The sequence below is a fragment of the Emydura macquarii genome, unplaced genomic scaffold, assembly GCF_026122565.2.
Source record: "Emydura macquarii macquarii isolate MOO-44397 ecotype Brisbane River unplaced genomic scaffold, CSIRO-AGI_Emac_v2 contig_320, whole genome shotgun sequence".
NCBI classification, from domain to species: Eukaryota; Metazoa; Chordata; order Testudines; family Chelidae; genus Emydura; species Emydura macquarii.
In genome coordinates, this window is record NW_027130457.1 from 4,491,581 (window position 1) to 4,510,943 (window position 19,363).

Here is a 19,363-nt window from a genome sequence, read left to right on the forward strand (position 1 = left end):
AGAGTAGGTCACATCTTGGCCATGATCCTATGTTGATGACCCTATGTTTATGTTTCTTTTTAATACCTCCCTTCACCTCCCTTGCTTTCCCCGCCAGTTATTTGGCCTTGCTCTAGCATCTGTCCTGAAGAGGAGTCAGAGCTTTCCCTCATTTGTGCATTCATATATAATACTTTCACTATGCCTTGAAACATTTTAAACGCATCTCTTATCTTTTCACAGTAATAAAGAAAAAAACATCTAACTGCAAACAGGCAAGAGGAACACACTATATCTTTGTTCTTTGCTAACATGTGTAGCTCAGAGACTTTAACTTTCAGGCAGGCCCAGAGGCCCAGAATCCCATCTCGGGCAGATACACAATCCTAAATACTTATATGAACTTACATTATATACTTATACTCATCATGTCAGTGTTTCTGCCACAAAAACTGCAGCTTCTCTTCTTCCTGCCTGACTTCCTCCACTCATCTCAGTGCAGTTTGTTTCTAAGTTCTCTCTAGTATTTATGTGCATGTGAAAAGCTGCCGTGGTGGACTAACTTAATAATAATGAAGCAGAACACAGATCTTACTCAATGCCATCTGAATTTATCTTTGAAACACTTCATAGGCAGGGCAACACTACGTCTATTTTACAGCTGCGTAAGTGAAGTACATAGAAATTAAATCCCAGGTTTTTAAAGGTATTCTAGTATTGCTTCACTCAGTGCTGTAATGCTTAAGTCTCATTTACAAAAATGACACAGGGTATGTCTACAAAGTAGTCTTAGCCTGTGATCTTGTCCATGTTTTACCCAATACACCATACCATCCACACACAAATCCCTCAAGTATGTGCACGTTTGTACTTTGAGCCAATGTTTGCTTGCACAGCTGTGAATATGAGTTAATATCCAAACTGTGCTTCAACATGGGCTGGAACTCACCCACTTTGCAGACAAGGTCACTCGACTGCTGATAATCTTGCAACTCCCCTTTCCCCTGCCCCACACAGCCAAGGGACAGACAAGTTCTCCTGCAATTGACAGGATTATCTGGGAAGGAATCCTGGAGTGTCTCTGCTCAAACAACCGTGGGGTGGGGAACACAGGGAGTGCAGAAACAGACACTACACAGTAGTGCATGTGGGGCTTTGTAGTGGGAATACTCAGACTAGGCTAACCTGGGTGACAATCACCCAGGTTAACTCTGCAGTATAGACTTATGTATTTAGAATCCTAAGTCAGTGGGGTTAGCAACGTTGAGTGGAACAAGTCCTAAATATCTTTTAAAAGTCTGAACCTAACTGACTTGCCCAAGGAAAGTCTGTATTGGAGTCCCAATCCATTGCCTTATCTGCAATATCAGCCATATTATTGGATGAAACCTTGGCCCCACGGAAGTCCATGGCAAAACTCCCACTTTATAATAGTGGCTTCAGAAAGAGTTAGAAGTTGAAGTGCCAGAAAAGATATGAGGGTTTAAGTTTCTGCTCTTGATCTTTCCAGTTTTACAGAGTCAAGAGATTTGGTTAATTCAGAAAAGTATTGGATAAACACACAAACTTTGGGTTATAATCAGAAGTGACACAGAACTCTGAGCTTTCTGACATTTGCTCATCACTATTGTACATATGATCTTCTTAGGCAGTTGATTAAAAATTGAAGGCCTCGGACAGCAGCCTATTGCTTTATTATTTCCATGCACAGGGAGCTTCTGGAGGATAGTACAACTGTGGAAGTCAGGACTTTGAAGGCCTTTACATCCAGAAGGAAACCAAACTGCTACCACTATTAGTCCATCGGGAGGCCTTCCTATGCATTTCATTTCTTTTTATAAGGTGTCTGACTTGTATCATCTGGATGTTGCTCTTTTGCATCTTACACATATTTATGATGAGACAAGTAATCCATTACTGAATTTTAAAACTATGTAGAGTATGTTAGTTGTTGTTTCGGAGTATGTCAGCATACAGAAATAATATTCTCTCCAGGCTCTCTTGGCAAAGCAAAAAGACCCACAACATAGGTATGTTTCAACTATTCATTCGTTTTCAGGTGAAAATGGAATTTAGCCATTGATATAGATTCTCAGATCAGATGAGTTGTATGTGAACTGTTGTAGTTTTCTAGATTTTGCCATGACACAAGGAGAGATGCTTTAATCAGATAAACCAAGCGAGAACTGCCTCTTGGGAATGTGTGAAAAACTGCATGTGGGACTACTTTTGAGAATACTCTATGAATAGTCCATTGAAAGACATGAATCCAACTGACCCCTGCTGGACAAGCCAGGAATGGCATCGTAAATGAAGACAAAGTTTAATGAGACAAATGCATTGCAAGGGCCACAGCTGTCTGCTAAGCCGCTTACAGTGCTTTGTGACAGTCAATGTGACAGAGTGTTGTTTGTTCTGATGCTGGCCCCTCTGTTCACATGGAAAACAAAAGAGACCAATAAAAATTCTGTTCTTTATTTTAGTACAGAATATTGTTTAGAGACAAGTTGGCTCTTTGAACTGTCTTTGTATATTATCTGAGAACAGAAATGTTCAATATTGTGCAATAATTTAATGATTTTTAAAAACCCTATGTAATATCCACACAACTTAAGTTTCCTGTGCACTAGACATTCTGTTGCCAGCTTTATCGTAATGTTTCCTAAGTTCTGTGACAAATCTTGTATTTTTTTTTCTTTTGCATAATTACTGTGCAGCCAAAATACCAGGTTGTCTTCTCTTCAATAGATGGTATGGTGGCATTATTGAAATAAGTTCCAACTGTTAACATGGTCTTACCAGAGAGCCTTCAGAGTAACTCTACTTATGGTGATGCTGTGACATGCCCAGGGTAATATCCAGACTAATGGGTAGTTGTGTCCTCTTGCCTTCTAATCTGGGGTGCCTTTTTCACTGATTCGCTGCAGTAGCCACCACTCCTGGTCTGCTCACAAACAGTCTCCAGCATGTAAGTCACTCCCAGCTATGGCCATATGATTGCAGCCCACAAGACTCAGTCTGGCTTTTTTATTGCACGGTGAACCCAACACATTCCCAGTCCGAGATTTTCCCCCAGAAACGTATGTTTTGTACTGCCCCACCTTTTCCTGGACACCACAAATAAATAAAAATGATATGCACACTCTTGCTGTCCCAAAGGAAGTTTCCCCAACACTTCAATTCAAACACACTGGATTAGACAAAGCAATAAAACAAGTTTATTAATTACAGAGAGAGAGATTTTAACAAACACAAACAATGAGACATAAAAGTCAGGACTGGTTACAAGAAAAACAAAAGTAAAACACAACTAATGACTAACTTAACCAAGAAGAGTAAATTCAAAGCAGTCTCTCTCACCACATGTTTAAGCAGCTCTACTGACTGAACTTCTTTCCATCAGGATTGCTCCCCCAATCCAACGTTGCTTCTTTTCTTCTTCAGATGCTGTGAATGCCATAGGGATCATTTGAAGTGTCTGTCCCTCCTTCTTATAGTCCTTTCCCTGTTTTAAGAAGCATCTCCAGCTGGGAACATGGTGACAAGCAGACTGTTTGAATGGTAAAATCAGGCTGTTTCTTTGCTAAAATGTAGATTTTTCACCTATGTCCCTTTCCCTGCCAATGAATATCTACTTAGCAAGTAATGACCCATTTGACATTGTTTACAACTGGCTGAGGCATCAGCTTGTCCTATGTCTCTGGTCACTCCTCAGACTTGGAACATGTTTTAGAAACACTATACAGTGGACTCTTATAACTTTACATACAATGTTACCACACATATTTTACCAGGACAATAATAATTAGCAAATTATGAGTTTTCAAATGATACCTCACAAGGAATACTTTATACAAAGATTATTACAATAGTTGCAAGGGGTGAATACAGGGGTACGGACCGTCACAGATGTATAGGACCAATTACACGTCCTTGAATACACCATCTAATTTAAACTACTTACCCCAAGAATTTTCTCATTAAATTTACAACACATCAGCTGTTAAACAGGCCAACTGTGTTAGAATGTTACCCACTGGCATTTTTTGTATTATTTAAATAATTCATAATACAAACTTCAGGGCATAATCTTTTAGTTACTTATCAAAAGCCAAAAAGTGTATTTCAATTATTCTTACAATCTTTCTTCCAAAAATGTCCTTGTTAAAAGTTGCAATTACCTGACTTGCATAAATAGAACGCTGAGGGGTTGTAGGAGTGCATGAAATGTGTACTGTGAAGGCAACAGTTCTCAAAGTTAATCTCACAACAGCAGCCAAAACTATGGGGAGGGCAGGACTGTTTCATTTTATTTTTCTCAAAATCAACTTGTAAACGAGAGCAGTGGATATTCTTATGAATTTTGATGAAAAATATTGAACTGCCCTCCACTTGTTTAAAACAGCTAGATATTTGACTGAACTCTGAAAAGACCATGGTGTTAAAAAAAGTTTCATTATTTTGACATTAAGGGCTTGCCTACGGTGTCCCAAAGTTTGGGCTGTGGGGATACGAATAGTAGTGCTTGTGAAAGTACTGCGCTCTAACTCCCACATGTCGATGCTATGGACACAAACTAAAAGGTTCCTAGTTCTCATCAATGTAATCCTGTTTGAAGAGGACTACATTAATGTCAACTAGGAACCTTTTAATTTGTGTTCACAGCATCCACAAAGGGAAGTTAAAGCACAGCACTGCGTGAGCTCTGTTATTCATACCCTGGTAGTCCAGACATAGCGTAAGAAACAGATCCTGCTTTTATTTACATCTGTGAAATCCGCCTGCACTACATGGGATTCTATAAATGGACATGAGAGCAAAATTTGTACCTTAAAGATACTTTTTAGATCTTAAAACTCATATGCCAAATCCTGATCTCAGTTACACTGGTGTAAATCCAGAGTAACTCCAGTGTAAGTAACAACAAAATCTGACATTTAGAAATTATGAAGGTAGTCCCCATGTAGAGGACCACATCCACTTGCTAATATCAGAAAATGTGGCATCTTTCTAAGGAACTAATTCTCACTTTAGAGGAACTGTGCATAGGTAAATGGGCAGGTACAATGTGATTAGTCACAAATAGATATTTGATCAAGTGGTCAAAACTCTACTGTAACTTCAGCAGCTAACAAGATAAACCCTAAAGACAATCTCTCCTGACAGCATGTAAACGTGGGGGAAGGTAATAGTTCCCTTGAGCTATTGTCCCTTCCCTTGATACTTAAATCCAGATCAAACTGAAGATCCAAACTTTTCATTGGTCTGCTTCCCACTTTATCTTAGGGCTTTTATGGACCTGTACAATTCCAACACCAGCAGCCCCAGTCAGGTACTGGATGAGAAAACCCTGCCCCTTCCCATGAGCTCCACTATGCAGCAGAAAGTAGGCTGATATCAGTTTCACAGGGAAGGATAAAAGAACTGGCCAATCACCAATAATTCTAAGTGCCACCAGGACAAACTGCCTTATGAAATCCTGTGAAACTAACAAAATGAACCGACACACCATTGCCCATTCAGCAAGTTAGAGTCTATCCAATGGCTTCAAAATCTAAAAGGTATCCCCACAAATTAAAAACCACAAGAAACTTAGGCAGAACCCAGTCTGATAAAGTTGTATTTATTATTTTCCTTTGGATGTGCAAGCAGTGACAAAAAATTGCTCGTGTACTGTGAAATCCTGGACAGCTTGTTCACAAATTCAGAAATGTAATTCATAAAGTCAGAAGTGAACAAAAACGAAAAAATCTCACCACTGTTGCACAGTTTACTTCAGCCTACACTTATGAAGGAGAAGACTGCTTCCTTCCTTCCTCCTCCCCCTAAAACTGTTAACAATTGATTTATCAATCTGTAAGGTCAAGTTTTTTAGCAAGCCTGTGAATTTATATTTTTATGAGCGATATTTGCACACCCAAGATGTTGTGATCACAACCCTCTTTCTGTATCATAGTGGATCTCATGGGAAGGAGCAGGGTTTGTTCTTGCACTATCTGAATGGGACTGCTGGCACTGGAGTTGTGAGGGCTCATAAAAGCCCTAGGTTTAATCAGGAAGCAGGCCAGTGCAAGGCTTGGATGATCGGTTTGGTCTGGATTTAAATATCAAGGTGGGGTGGGGTGGGGTGGGCCAATTTCGGAAGAGAAAGCTAAAACTTAGGTTTTAAATATTTGGGTTCATGTACTCACCTGGAAATACCAAAACTTAAACAGGGGGGTTGCCACTATTTAAACCTGTCATTTTAACTCTCTTCTGGAACGTAGAGGTTTGGGGGGTGGGGAAGGGAATATGTGCAAAGTTAATTTGATAACGTTAGTGTTAATGCAAAAATTTTTTAAAGTTAAAATGGCATTTGGAAATGTGAAATCTGGAGGGGAAAACAGTAATTATGTTGAATGAAGTTAATGTAAAGTATGGTGTTAGTGTAGAGCATTAGGAAAATGGGAATGGCAAATGGACTCATTCTCTCAGAATTTAACACAGTTAGAGAAAATGAGAGATGTGTGTGTAATTTAGAGAAAAGGAGCTGACAAGCTTAGGGGGATACTTTGAACGAAATACAGGAATTGAGGGAGAGTAGACACATTAAACATTCATAAGTAACGTTTTCCACAGAAATATTAGCACCAAAGTCTGTCACATACCCTGCTAATATACAGCTTCTCAAACTCAATTTAGAGTACTGAGATAAGTTATTAGAAAAAGAGATTATAACCAAGGGTCATTCTAGACAATGTCCTTCCACTGAGTTTAAGGAGAAATTCCACTAGCTAGCGGCCAACATTTGCCTAATAATGCTGTCTATAAGCAGTACTTCTTCATAGGAACCTTTCAAAGAATGAGACAGGGTGTTATAGCTTGATTCCAAATGCCAGTTGATGCAGGTATATTGACTGATCTCATCTGAGGTGTGGAGATTAGGCTAATTAACACAAATAAATGTTGAGAACTAGAAGATGCAACATAAAAATAAATCTAGCTGAACAATTCAATATTACTAACATTCTCAAAGGGGAAAAAGATTTATTATATTAATCTCAGACTGATATACAAGCTATTGAAGAGTTTGCTATACATTCGGTATAAGGATAAATAAAAAAATAAAAGGATTACAAGAGATTATACTGGCAAAGTTCTGTTCTATCTTACTTTTTTACTCTCATTTCCTAAAAACAAATTGTATCACAAAATCTCATGATCCTCTTACATAGACTAGTATAAGAGCCCTCCACTGTACTGGGCAAATCACATCTCCAGCACACAACTTGTAGAACTGGGTCACAGTATCTCCAACCCCAAGTGTACAAAAATTGTGAGTTATGCCCCCAAAATCATTAGACTTTCTTTTTAAAAATCTAAACCTTTAGGTCACTTTGAAGTCATGTTTTCGTGCTTTTATTCTGCAACCCTGAGGACTAGAAACTTGCTATTTTTTTTCAAATAAAAGCTTAGATTCTTATATAGGAGAATTTCAGGAGATGTAACTTTAAGAATAACATGAAATATTACAAGTCTCACAATACAATTACGAGATTTGGCAACAGTAAACCATATATTAAGAAGACCTAGAGAATACAGTTGGAAGAACATTCACACATGTACAGTGGCTTTTGTTGGGACTTTCAGCAACCCCAACTGAAGGTTTCCTGCAACTTTCAAGAGTGCATAGCAAGGAAATCACAGCCCAGTGTATAGGCTATGCTAATGAAGAAAAGTAATACTATGCCATGTTTTTTTGTCTCTAAGAAAATCACAAAAAGCTTTGGGCAGTACTGAAATTAATGATATAGACATTAATGTTGTAATCACATACATGTACTGAGAAAAGATGAAGAACCTTACATAGCTGTTCAAAGCCCATATGCACATTGTGCATTGCCGTGGCACAAGTGATCCAGAGAACAGAGAACCTGCGCAAGGAGAACCAATACATGCTGCATGCTGTGGAGAAGGCTTTTGGAATTTTCTCTATACTGCTATAGCACAGGTTGGAAGTGGATATTTTGGGGACATGGCTAGTGGGTTCACACCCAGAATGAATTCACAAGATGGTGAGGGAACCACGAGCCACATTGACTGCTAACCTCTGTAGGTATATAGGGGCCTGCTAAGATATGTAACAGCTGATTTCATGCAGAATTTTAGATGCCAACTTTTGGCATTTATTAAAAAAGAAGGAAATTCCTGAATTAAAGATTTTAAGTGCATTTCACTGGAGCAGAATTCACTTTTTTCCTAAAAATTCCATAGCTTCAAAAAACCCAAATGTTTAAAAGTCTAGAACTGAGCCTTTAAAGGGTCCAGTCAGTTCTCCATTGACTATAGTCTTTTATCATTTACAGTCACTCACCCAGCTTGCTCTGCTTGTGAATATGAATTTGGTAACTTGGGCCTATATCTCAGATGTTGAATTATTAGAGAATGGATTTCCAAAGAATAGTAAATCTTTATATTATTATTCCACATTCCATAATGAACAAAAAATAAATTCATATACTTTGAACAGTCTAATATGCAAGGGCTCTACTGAAAAAGGGTATATATCTTCTGTAATGATTAGTGGGCTGGCTGATTTCTCTTGAATGCACATTGTATAACACTATACTCTGTATTCAGATACTCCATGGAAACCAAATCTAAACCCTATTGTAAAGTCACAGACAGCTAAAGTAGCACTAAATAAACATTTTGTTTGGTTTTTTAAAATGGTGTCTGAGGTCATTCCAAAGTTCATCTGTCAACATTAGGAAGATGTTCTAACTCCTTCAGGGTCTGTCATAAGTGCAGTTTGACTTCTTCATTTGGGAGGGGAAGCTCAGGTCAGGTCAATGGGGCTGCGTGAGGAAGGGCCCTCTGGCCATGCCCATGGGCCTGAGTCTCTACTGTCCTAAATCTTACCTAGTCATTTTTACCCTGTGTAAATTGAATGCAGTGTGGGTGTTCTACATTCCCATTTTGGTTTGGTTGTGATTTGAGCCCACAGTGCACTCCCTTTGCACTAGTGTAAATGGCTACACAAAGCAGTGGAGAAACAGCTCCCCCATGTCCTCGAACTGAATGCATTATCTCAGCCTCACATTTTTCTCTCTGGGTTTTGCCCTTAATTTTTTAATTAACCAAAAATCCCTGGGAATTCAAAAGATTTTAGTGGGAATTTAGGATGTGTTGACACCTGTTTTTTATATAATAACTCATTTGCTTAACTGTTATCTTGCCGCTGCAGCCACTGCATATTTTGTCTCATCCACACATAGCATCTTGTGGTAAGCTAGCCTGAAAACTCTTCAAAGCAAAGTGGGACTGCCTTTTTATTGCATGTCTGTACCAGGTCCACTGCAATAATGGCCTGATCTTTGATTGGTGCCCCAGATGCAGCTACAATACAGGTAATATTATTGGCTTTAGGTCTGTGCTCTTACAATAGGAGTACAGTTTGCATAGTTTAAATTAATTTTGCATGGAATACAAAGATGTTCAAGAAAACCACCATCTCATCTCTCAAGAACTTTTTAAATTAATATTTTCTATATCCAAAATAGTAGCGGATGGTCCTAGATGTTTCAGAGGGAATGAACAGAACAGGGCAATTTTGCGTATCCATCCCTTTGTCCAGTCTCAGCTTCTGGCAATCAGAGGCTTAGGGACATGCAGGCCACAGGTTTTGGGTCCTTCAATATCTTGGGTAATAGGGATTGATGGACCTGCCCTTCATGAACTTGTCTAATTTTTTTTTAATCCCACTTATGTTTTTGGCCTACACAACATCATCCCCTGGCAACGTTTCACAGGTTGACCATGTGCTGTGTGAAGAAGTACTTCCTTTTGTTTGTTTTAAACCTGCTGCCTATTAATTTCATTGGGTGACCCCCTAGTTCTTGTGTTACGTGAGTGGTTAAATAACACTTCCTTATTCACTTTCACCACACCTTTCATGAGTGTATAGACCTATTGTATAGCCATTTTTCCTAATGTAGAAGCTGCTCCATATTCCAAATCATTTTTGTTGCCCATCTCAGTACCTTTTCCAATTCTAATATATCTTTTTTGAGAAGGAATGACCAGAACTGCAAGCAGTATTCCAGTTGTGGGCGTACCATGGCTTTATATAGTGGCATTATATTTTTTGTCTTATTATCTATCCGTTTCCAAATGAGTCCTAACATTTTATTAGTTTTTTGATTTCTGCAGCACATTGAGCAAATGTTTTCAGAGAACTATGCATGATGATGCCATGATCGCTTTCTGAAGTGGTAACAGAAGGGAAGACCCTTCACAGTGAGCTTTGGACATAACTATCTTGAGTAATTTTGTATCAGCTGCAAACTGCTCATGCCTTTTTCCAGATCATTTATGAATATGTTGACCAGTACTGGTCCCAGTACAGTACAGATCCTTGGGGGACCCTGCTATTTACTCTTCTCCACTGTGAAAACTGAGCATTTATGCCTACCCTTTGTTTCCTATCTTTTAACCAGTTACTGATCTCTTATTTAATGATGGCTTAATACAGTGGCTTTTATTTGCTGCATAACTGATTTTTGCGTTCACTGGGAACATTGAAAAAAAATCATTTCAGCTTGACCCAAAAATAATTTTTTTCAGCAAATTGAAAAGTCAAAAATATTTCATTTCAGGTTGAACAAAACATTTCATTTTTTGAGCTTTTGAAAATATTTGAAATTGTGTAATAAAATTGAAGGAAATTTCAAAACAAAAAATCAAAACATTTAATTTAGAAAATGTCACAATGAAATGTTTAGATTTTTTCTGGATTTTTTAAAAACAATTTGGTGAAACTGACATGAATTTGCAAAACATTTTAGTGTCATCAAATTTATAATTTTTGTCCCCCAAAAAAGTTTTGTCTGAAAAATGTTGCCCAGCTCTGCTGTTGACACAGAGTCTTCAAATAACATTAAACTCTTGCATGGAGTAGTGATGTTATTATTTCATGTCAACAATCCTTTTACAATCCCCAAGGGCTTTCTTGTTTTTTATTACTAAAACACTGAAACTGGTATCTGAATGTACTATATTTTATTGTTATCTCCGTTTTTGTACAATAACAACTTAAATGATCTCAGCAAATGCAATAGCTAAGCATAAACACCTTGGAAACAGACACTGATGATTATGGGGTATATTGTTACTTGTAGATCTGAAGTCCAGATTGCCAGCAGTCATCATAATAAGCATTGTTACTTTTATTTCAGTAATGCTCAGTGGTAGCTTGATGATTGCAATAATCCCGCAGGGAAGTTTACAATAATGTTAAACTTTTAACTAAATCAAATAATAATTAGATTTAAGACTGTTGCTCTTTGCAGAAGCAACTTTCTGCACTTGTTTCAATGGAGTAAATAATAGTTGTTTGTTTATGCTAACATCTCTAACATAATTACTTTTTATTGTTCATTAATGAATTTGAATTGTTTTGAATCAATATTGAATTGCATTTATAACCAGGAATGTGATTTTTAAGAGATTAAATTGGTGGAGGGAATGGGGGGAGCAGATTATGCACAATTGTGCAATGGTATAAAAAGTCAATCTCCCACTGAAAAAATAGTTACAGCAATTGAATTAGTTCTTTCAATAACATCTGACAACTTAGCAAATGTCACATTCAAAATCATTTTATCTCTGCTGTCAGATATTTCACACCACTAATTAGATAGTTAAACCCCTAAAGGGAAGCCTTTTAGATCTTAATTCTCAAATATTCAGTGCTACAGTAGCACATTTGTGGTCCTCAGATGTGGAAAAAAATATTACAAGCAACTTTTTCGTGCTAAAAGTAACTAATATAGCTTTTACCCAGCTCTTAGCTTTTTAGTATTATTGCTATTTATTAATGTCAGTGGAAATTAGAGGGATGGATTGTGGGAGGAATGGACCCTTTATTTGCCCTTTTGAAGAAATTCACTGGTACACTGTATGTTAGCTGTGAATTCAAAGTCAATGGTCAGGATACGGTGCTTGCTGTCAGCCACTGTAGACAATCACCTCACCACACACTAAGTAGTGGAGGCTGTTGTCTGGTTTGTAGGACAGAAAGAACTTGAGAGGCAGTCACTGACTGTGGCAATATGAGGACACTGATCCCCCACAGATGACTAGAAGAGAAGGGGGTACTAGTTAGATTCATCCCAGTGCTGGAAAAGCCCTCTTTTACCTGGATTCGGCAGAGCAGCAGGAACAACAGCACAGCAAACTTCACTGTCTTCTGGTGCCCTGTGGTGGCAGACTGGTGAGAAAGGGAAGCGGGAGGAAGACCCCCCACCTTCCAGCTTGCAGCAGTAGCAGCAGGTGTTTGGTAACAGAAGGGGAAGGGGAGGGAGTTTCAAACTCATTGGTGTGGCACCATAGCAGATCAGTGAGAAGAAGAGTGGGAAGCATCGCTGCCCCTCCTCCCCTTCAGCCGACCGTAGAGTAGATGGGGGAAGGCGATCCAAACCCACTGAGGGTGGATGGAGTGAGGCTCACGGGGCCATGGGAATCCAGAGGATAGGATCCTGGCTGGGTGTGCAAGGGGTTGGACCCAGGACTGGAGTGGACGGATTCCAGGGTGGTCTGTCTGTGTGCCAAATGGATTCCCCTCTACTGGAAAATAATGTGGATCTGGGGAAGCAAACACTCCCAGTCATGAACTAGTTGCATTTGGGGGTGGGGGAGCCAACAGTGTGTTGATTCAAATAGTCTGGGCCATTACTTCTGAAATTGTTTCTTCAGCACTACAAGACTTACAAAGGGTATTGGTTCATGCAGAGCTGGGACATTTGAATGAACACATTGTAGGACAGAAGAGTGACCCAGCTGGCAGGAGTGAGTGTGACCAGCACCAGATGGAGGTTGCAGGGGCAGTGTATGAAAAATGAGTCCCTTCCTTCCAATGCTGCAATAGGTGTTTGTAGGGGGCACCTAAGTGGCATTTGAGGATGTTGGCCACTTTTCCTCTCAGGGGAGCAAAGTGGGGTAAGGAAGGATGGTCAATTTACGCCCCCTCCCCGGACAACAGGAGACACAGAAACTAGCAGGGTAGCAAATAGCCTATAGGAGGATCTGGTGTCCTAGGAAACGGTTCAGAGATGTCTGGGGTACACACACTTTCTACAGATGTTAATGGCATTACACAGCTGTCACTAGCTAACTTCAGTTGTTGCAGCAGCTGGAAACATCCATGGTTGGGCGCTCTGGAAGTTGTAATAATGGAAACCCAGCATTGACTTGCCAGGAGGCAGGAGGCCTCAATGGAGGGTGGAGTTATAATCACCCTACAACTCACCCATTCACAGGGAATGTAAATTTGTGGGACAGAATTGCTGTCCTTGGGGTAGCTGGAGTGCAACAGGACGCAAGAGGGTGCCTCAATGGTCAGTCATGAGAACAGTTATACTGGGGTGGCTGACCCGAAGGGAGGTCACCTTCTCAGTAATACTAGAGATAACATGTCTACATATTTACCCCTCAAAATGTTATCAATGTTGCACAGGGAGGTGCTGAAAGAGAGCAAGCCAGGCAGAGCAAACAGGGCAATGAAATGCATATAACATGGGAAAAGTGGAATGCTGCCTTCTTGCTCTATGTGGGAATTATTGCAGAGGATAACCCAGATATGATCACAGCATTGTTCAACTATATGGGTATAATCAGGTGTGTGTATACTACATTTGGAGTCATGGCTTGGTTTAAGTATGATGAGCAGTGTAGATTGAGGCCGGCAATGCAAATTGGGATTTGGTGGGACATATCACATCATACGCCATTGTTAGAGCAGATGATATCACAGGGGTCTAGTTTCCACACTGACAGTGGCTTGGTCATTCCATTACAAGCCCACCAGAGGCCTGAGGCTGATAATAACATTTGATGGGCATTTAATGAAAGCAGTTGTTGCTGTAGTGTCTGCAAATTTAGGCATGCTTGCAAAATGTGCTTTGTGCCCCCCAAGGCAATCCTCAATTGCCACAGCAATCAGGGAAGGCCACAGCAGGGAAACAGAATGTGGGATAGGTCAGATGCTGCCCGCAGATCCATGGGGGCCGGAATAGGGTGTGGGGCCAAGCCACAGGAAGGGGTGGAGAATGAGCTGAAAATTGCAGACTGGAATAGAGAACCATCTCCAATTATGCTGGAAGTGTTAAGGGTTCTCCTTTGGGATTACTTTAGCCAGATAGATAGGGCATATTTGTGGGATAGATTTACTTCATGGGGGAAACTCATGTGACATCCAAAAATTTGAAGTCCTTCATGGGAATGGAACATATTCTAAAAAAAAAGATTACACAAGAATTAAAGGAGACTAGGATAAGAGGGCCATTCAATCATCTATCTATACAGAATGTGGGGGGTGAATATCGCTTAATTCACCACCTGTCACATCCACGAGTTAGATCAGTTAACGATGGAATAGACCCTGCTGATACTGGACACTTTGTAATCAGTATGGATACCAGTGAGACATGGTACGCCCAATTTGCAGATTAGTAAGATTTAATGTGCAAGGTTTTCTATAAATCTAATAGTTAATTACAAAGCCTAAAAATAACTACAATATATCATACTCACTAAGCCTGGACAGCTAAGCAGTTACTCAGAAGCCTGTATATAGGAACGGCTTTCTTCAGGGGCCACGCGAGGGAGTCAGTGGCCTCTGGTCCGACTGACAGAACCTCCTGCGGAGTCAGGTGTTGATGGAGCACACCCCTTTGTTTAAATAGGGATGTCTTATACCCTTCCATAAACAGCCTTCACCTAGTTATCTCTCTAGTCATTATCATACATGCTAATTACCTACATTGGGTTTTCACACTCAAGGATGAGTTCTTGTTCCCATCACTGTTATTTATGTGCATCTGCAAGCATACAGTATCTGTATTTTGTCTTGATATGTGCCATGGTATGAAGAAACTGAGGAATCTAAAAGGTTACTCAGTAGTCCTATTCATCTCTGCCAAATGGAAGATGTCAAGCTACAGAGGTCAGAATAGCCAAGCAAGCAACTGAAGCCATGCTAGGCTGTAGGACAGTGGTCAAGCAACTCAGATTGTACTGAGCCTCCAAAAAACCCAACCTTGTTTTCCATGTGTTATTCCTCCACTGATGAGTCTGAGTGCAAGGTTAGATCTTATGGCCCAGGGGCACTGATGGCCAAGTGTGATATCAAATCTGCTTTTCGATTGCTGCTAGTGCATCCTTCTGACTTCAATCTTTTGGATTACTCTTTTTGAAGGTCAATTTTATTTTGGCAAAGCTATGCCCATGGGAAGTGAAATATCATGTTTGGCATTTGAGAAATTTAGTATAATGCATAGTGATGTGGGAAGCTGGTTTGTGGAAATTTATGTAACCACTCTTTAAACAGTGGTTGCAACAACGATAATACCACACAATATTTTCAGGCATGGATGATAACAATCCACTACTGTTTTCTAACACTTGTTTAATAAAAAGTATTTTCTTGAACTTGAGGAGCCACAAAGCAACCAAAAAAAAAGGATGAACAAACTGAATGTGGCTCTGTATAATCATATTCATACTCATATGGGAAGCTTTTTAAATCTGTTTGAAGAGGTCTTTTGTGGTTGATAGTACTTCTTTGTTTTGTTTTTGTTTTTTAGGCGTTGTGTCTATCATCCAGTGCTCTTTCACCCTTATGAGCCCCACCTGCTGTACCACAATCTGTTTAGCATCATCCCCTTTGGGATTCAAAAAGACAATGTGAGAGCTTTTAAACACTCAAAATTCATGATCACACTATTCCCTAAATTGAGTGTGATCACATTTCTTTCATATAAACTTTACCACCAATGAGTTAGTAGGATCTGTGAACCGTTTAAAATTAATAATAATCCAAGATTGTCAAATAACAGGGGTTCAAATGGAATTATTTAATCAAAGATGATCAATAAGAGATTACATACACCAATTAATACGTACATCAATAAGAGATTACATACACCAAGGATGTAAGAGATTACATACACCAAGAGATTATATACACCAAGGATGTATTCTTCTCCTCTGTCTCAGATGGGATGCTTGCTGTCTGGATTCTCCACCTTAATTCCTGAACCTTTGCCCTTTTAATGGGTGGTCAGACAAAGAAACTCCTTTCTGGAGGGAAAAATGCTCTCCTACGATTAATTTTACTATATGTTTTCTTTCTGATATTCTCATTTTACTTAATAACTTATGCAGTTTCTTTTATGGTATCTTTGTTACATGATCAATAAACTAAAAAGGATTTCTAATCCGGTTGTTATTACTGACGGCTGTGGCAACTAGCAGTTTTTAATGATATAAAAATATCTTTGAATGAGTCATTATTTTATCCATTACAGACAACATATGCAATAAAAATTACTTCTTATCAATCACAGAACTCTTGCAGTAACAAACAAGATTTAAGTAAATGATCAGGGGTTTTTATGATCCATAACGGATCATAAGCATCCCTGATCATTTACTCAAGTCTTGTTTGTTATAACTATGAGGCTGATTGACCAGGTCATGCTGCAGTGTATTCAGGTCAATTCACTTGTATAGATCAAAGTAATGGTTAGATATATGTGTGTAGTCAGGTGTTTAAACTTCATGAAAACTAGTAGAAAGTTACTGGTATTGTTTTCACTTATCTAGTTCTGTCATAATGTAATAGCAAACATTTACATGGCAAATACCTTTGTAACTAAATGACATATCAAAGAAATATTGTGAAATGCTAATGAAGGACTTAAACAGAGAATGCTAATATAGAGGCAAGTGGTCATTATGTGTATGGCCAGATGTCAAAAGTCTAAGTTTATTCCTCATGCATCAAAGGAGAAGCCAAGGAGGGTAAAGACACCACACCGTCAGCTTGCTTTCTGTGTAAAGGAACCATAAATATTGTTTCAAAAATGATACCTCATAACTGGACTGTTTGGATTTTTAAAGGAAATGTACCAGATGCAAAGCAGAGATCCCCGGACACCTTCTTGGTACCCTTTGAAAGCCCTTTGGGAAACTGGCAGTTCATTACATTGCCAACACCATTTGGAGTTACAAACTTGATTTACCTGCAGGGCCGGCCCTAGACCAAATGGCACCCCAGGCGAGGAGTGTCTTCAGCATCCCCTCTCCATTTCTTAAACTTTTGAATACCTTATTTTTTATTGCATTTGTAGCCCATTTCATGACTTTGATGCACAATTTGCATGCATGATGTATCCCTGTCATTTAAGATGATAAATTTGCATGCTAAGGTCTGTATATCGGTATTTATTCATGCCATATATAAGCAAATAAAAAATAAGTCACTCCCCCCCCAAACCCGGCACCCTTTTATCACAAAGTTCAGTTTGTCTTGGTGGCAAGGTAGGCTGGAGAGTCTAAGGGGACTGTCTGTAACTCAGTGTTAAGACTGGTATAGAGATCCAGGAGTTCACATTTCTTACTGGCTTGATGGAATCTAATTATACCAACCTAAAACACCACCTGATCGGGAGTCTGCCCTGGTTTTCTAACAGTCTACCCTGAGATACTCACTCACATTGGTGAGCCACTCCAGACAGCATGACAATGATATACTTTTGTAGAAACCTTTCATTAGTTTGGAGAGGTCTTTTTTCCTGGACAGCTGGATTTTCATAGACATAGAGGTTCAGGGAATAATTAAGTACATTTCAATACTTACATACATACTAAATTCAGGATAAGGACAGAAATTTCTGCTTCATAGGTACATGGGCCTCTGTTGATCTGTCTATATCACACTCACTGACTCACACACCCCCACACACCCCGAATTTTGTGTAGCATATAAAAGAATTGAGAGTTTAACATACTAAAAATCATAAAAAGTTAATATTTACTAACAGAGCACAATCTCTGTGATGTGTTCATCTCGCGTCATCTTGCGGGTCAGCTCCCCTAAATAACCCACCCAGGGAACGGTTCCAATCCTCTTCTTCACTCACAAAGCTCACAAAATCAGTACCATGGTAAAGACTCTGCTCCTGTAAACAATCTAACAACCAGTGGAGCAGTAGCTTAGCATAAGTCAATGGTAAATCATGCTATGAATACATTAGTGTTGCTGGTAAGGGTGCAAAGTTCTTTTGCATATTCCCACCACACTGAGGCTGAATCATAATAAATAAACTCACAAAAAGCCACAAACATCATACTTAAAGAGGTTTTCAGGGTCTGTCACTATCCTGGCATTAGTCAAGTTAATCTTCTAGATGACTGTTCTCCACAAGGAATTTAAAAACAACTTTGAGATTTTTCCTTTTGTCCATTTGCAGGGTTTTTGCTTAGACGTAAATACACACCTTCTCTTTCATAGTACTAGGATGTACTGTTTGTTTTTTTCCAACTCATTTGTACTCCAGTGAGGGACTGTTGAGGCCAGTTGTTTCCAGCTGAGGTTCACATTATTGTTTTCTGAAAATAATATCACAAGAGTGGTTAAAGTGCCAGAGTTCGTAAATCTCAGTGATCCCATCCTCTTTGTCTAAAGTCTTCACCAGTTCTAGCATGCTCTCTCTGTCTGACAGTCTGTGCACGGGTCCTGTTGACTTATTTCTGCACAATGTGCACATAGGGAGTGCATTGATTTACGCTCTATGCTGTACAGTAAGACAGGAAAATAGAGGCTTCTTGGAGGTTACACTTTAACTTTGGATATACCAAAGTATTGTCTGATATCCCCCAAATTCTCATACATAATGATGGTGTGCTCCACAGGTACTTTTTAGTCATGTTAACAAAAGGGTAGAGACTAATGAAATCATAGTACTGAATCTGCTCCCTTGCTGTGGTTTGTAATACAGACAAACAACATTTATATTATCCCCACAAAGGGCATCTCTAGGAGCCAAAGGCAGTAGCAGGTTTCTTTCCATGTAAAAAATCACACATGCAGCTATCATTAGCTAATGGTGCTTTCCATTCACATTCCCATATTACCCTCACCTCATAACCCTGTCTTCTGAGAATGTAGTCCTAATTAGGGTTCAATTGCACAAATGTCCATCCATCACATTAAGCAACATGTAGTAATCATTCTCACAGCAGCAGATGGAACAGCTGTGAAAAAAGCAGCCATTGAACTCATTGGCTGCGGGCTTAACAGAAATGATGGCATAACTGGCCCAAAAAGTAGGACCCCACTTTAAGCTCTCCTCCATGCAAAGCATGTTGGATGTGAACTGTCTCTGTACATGCCATGTACATCAACCATTGAATGGAGAGAAAGTAATCTCTCTTCTGTTGATTATGGTGACATTTAATGGCAAAGGGTTATGCTTTGTGATTTTCCAATTAAAACCAACACTTTTCCATGCTCAGTGAGGCTAATGTCATGTATTGAAAGGGTTCTATACATTTAGTCACT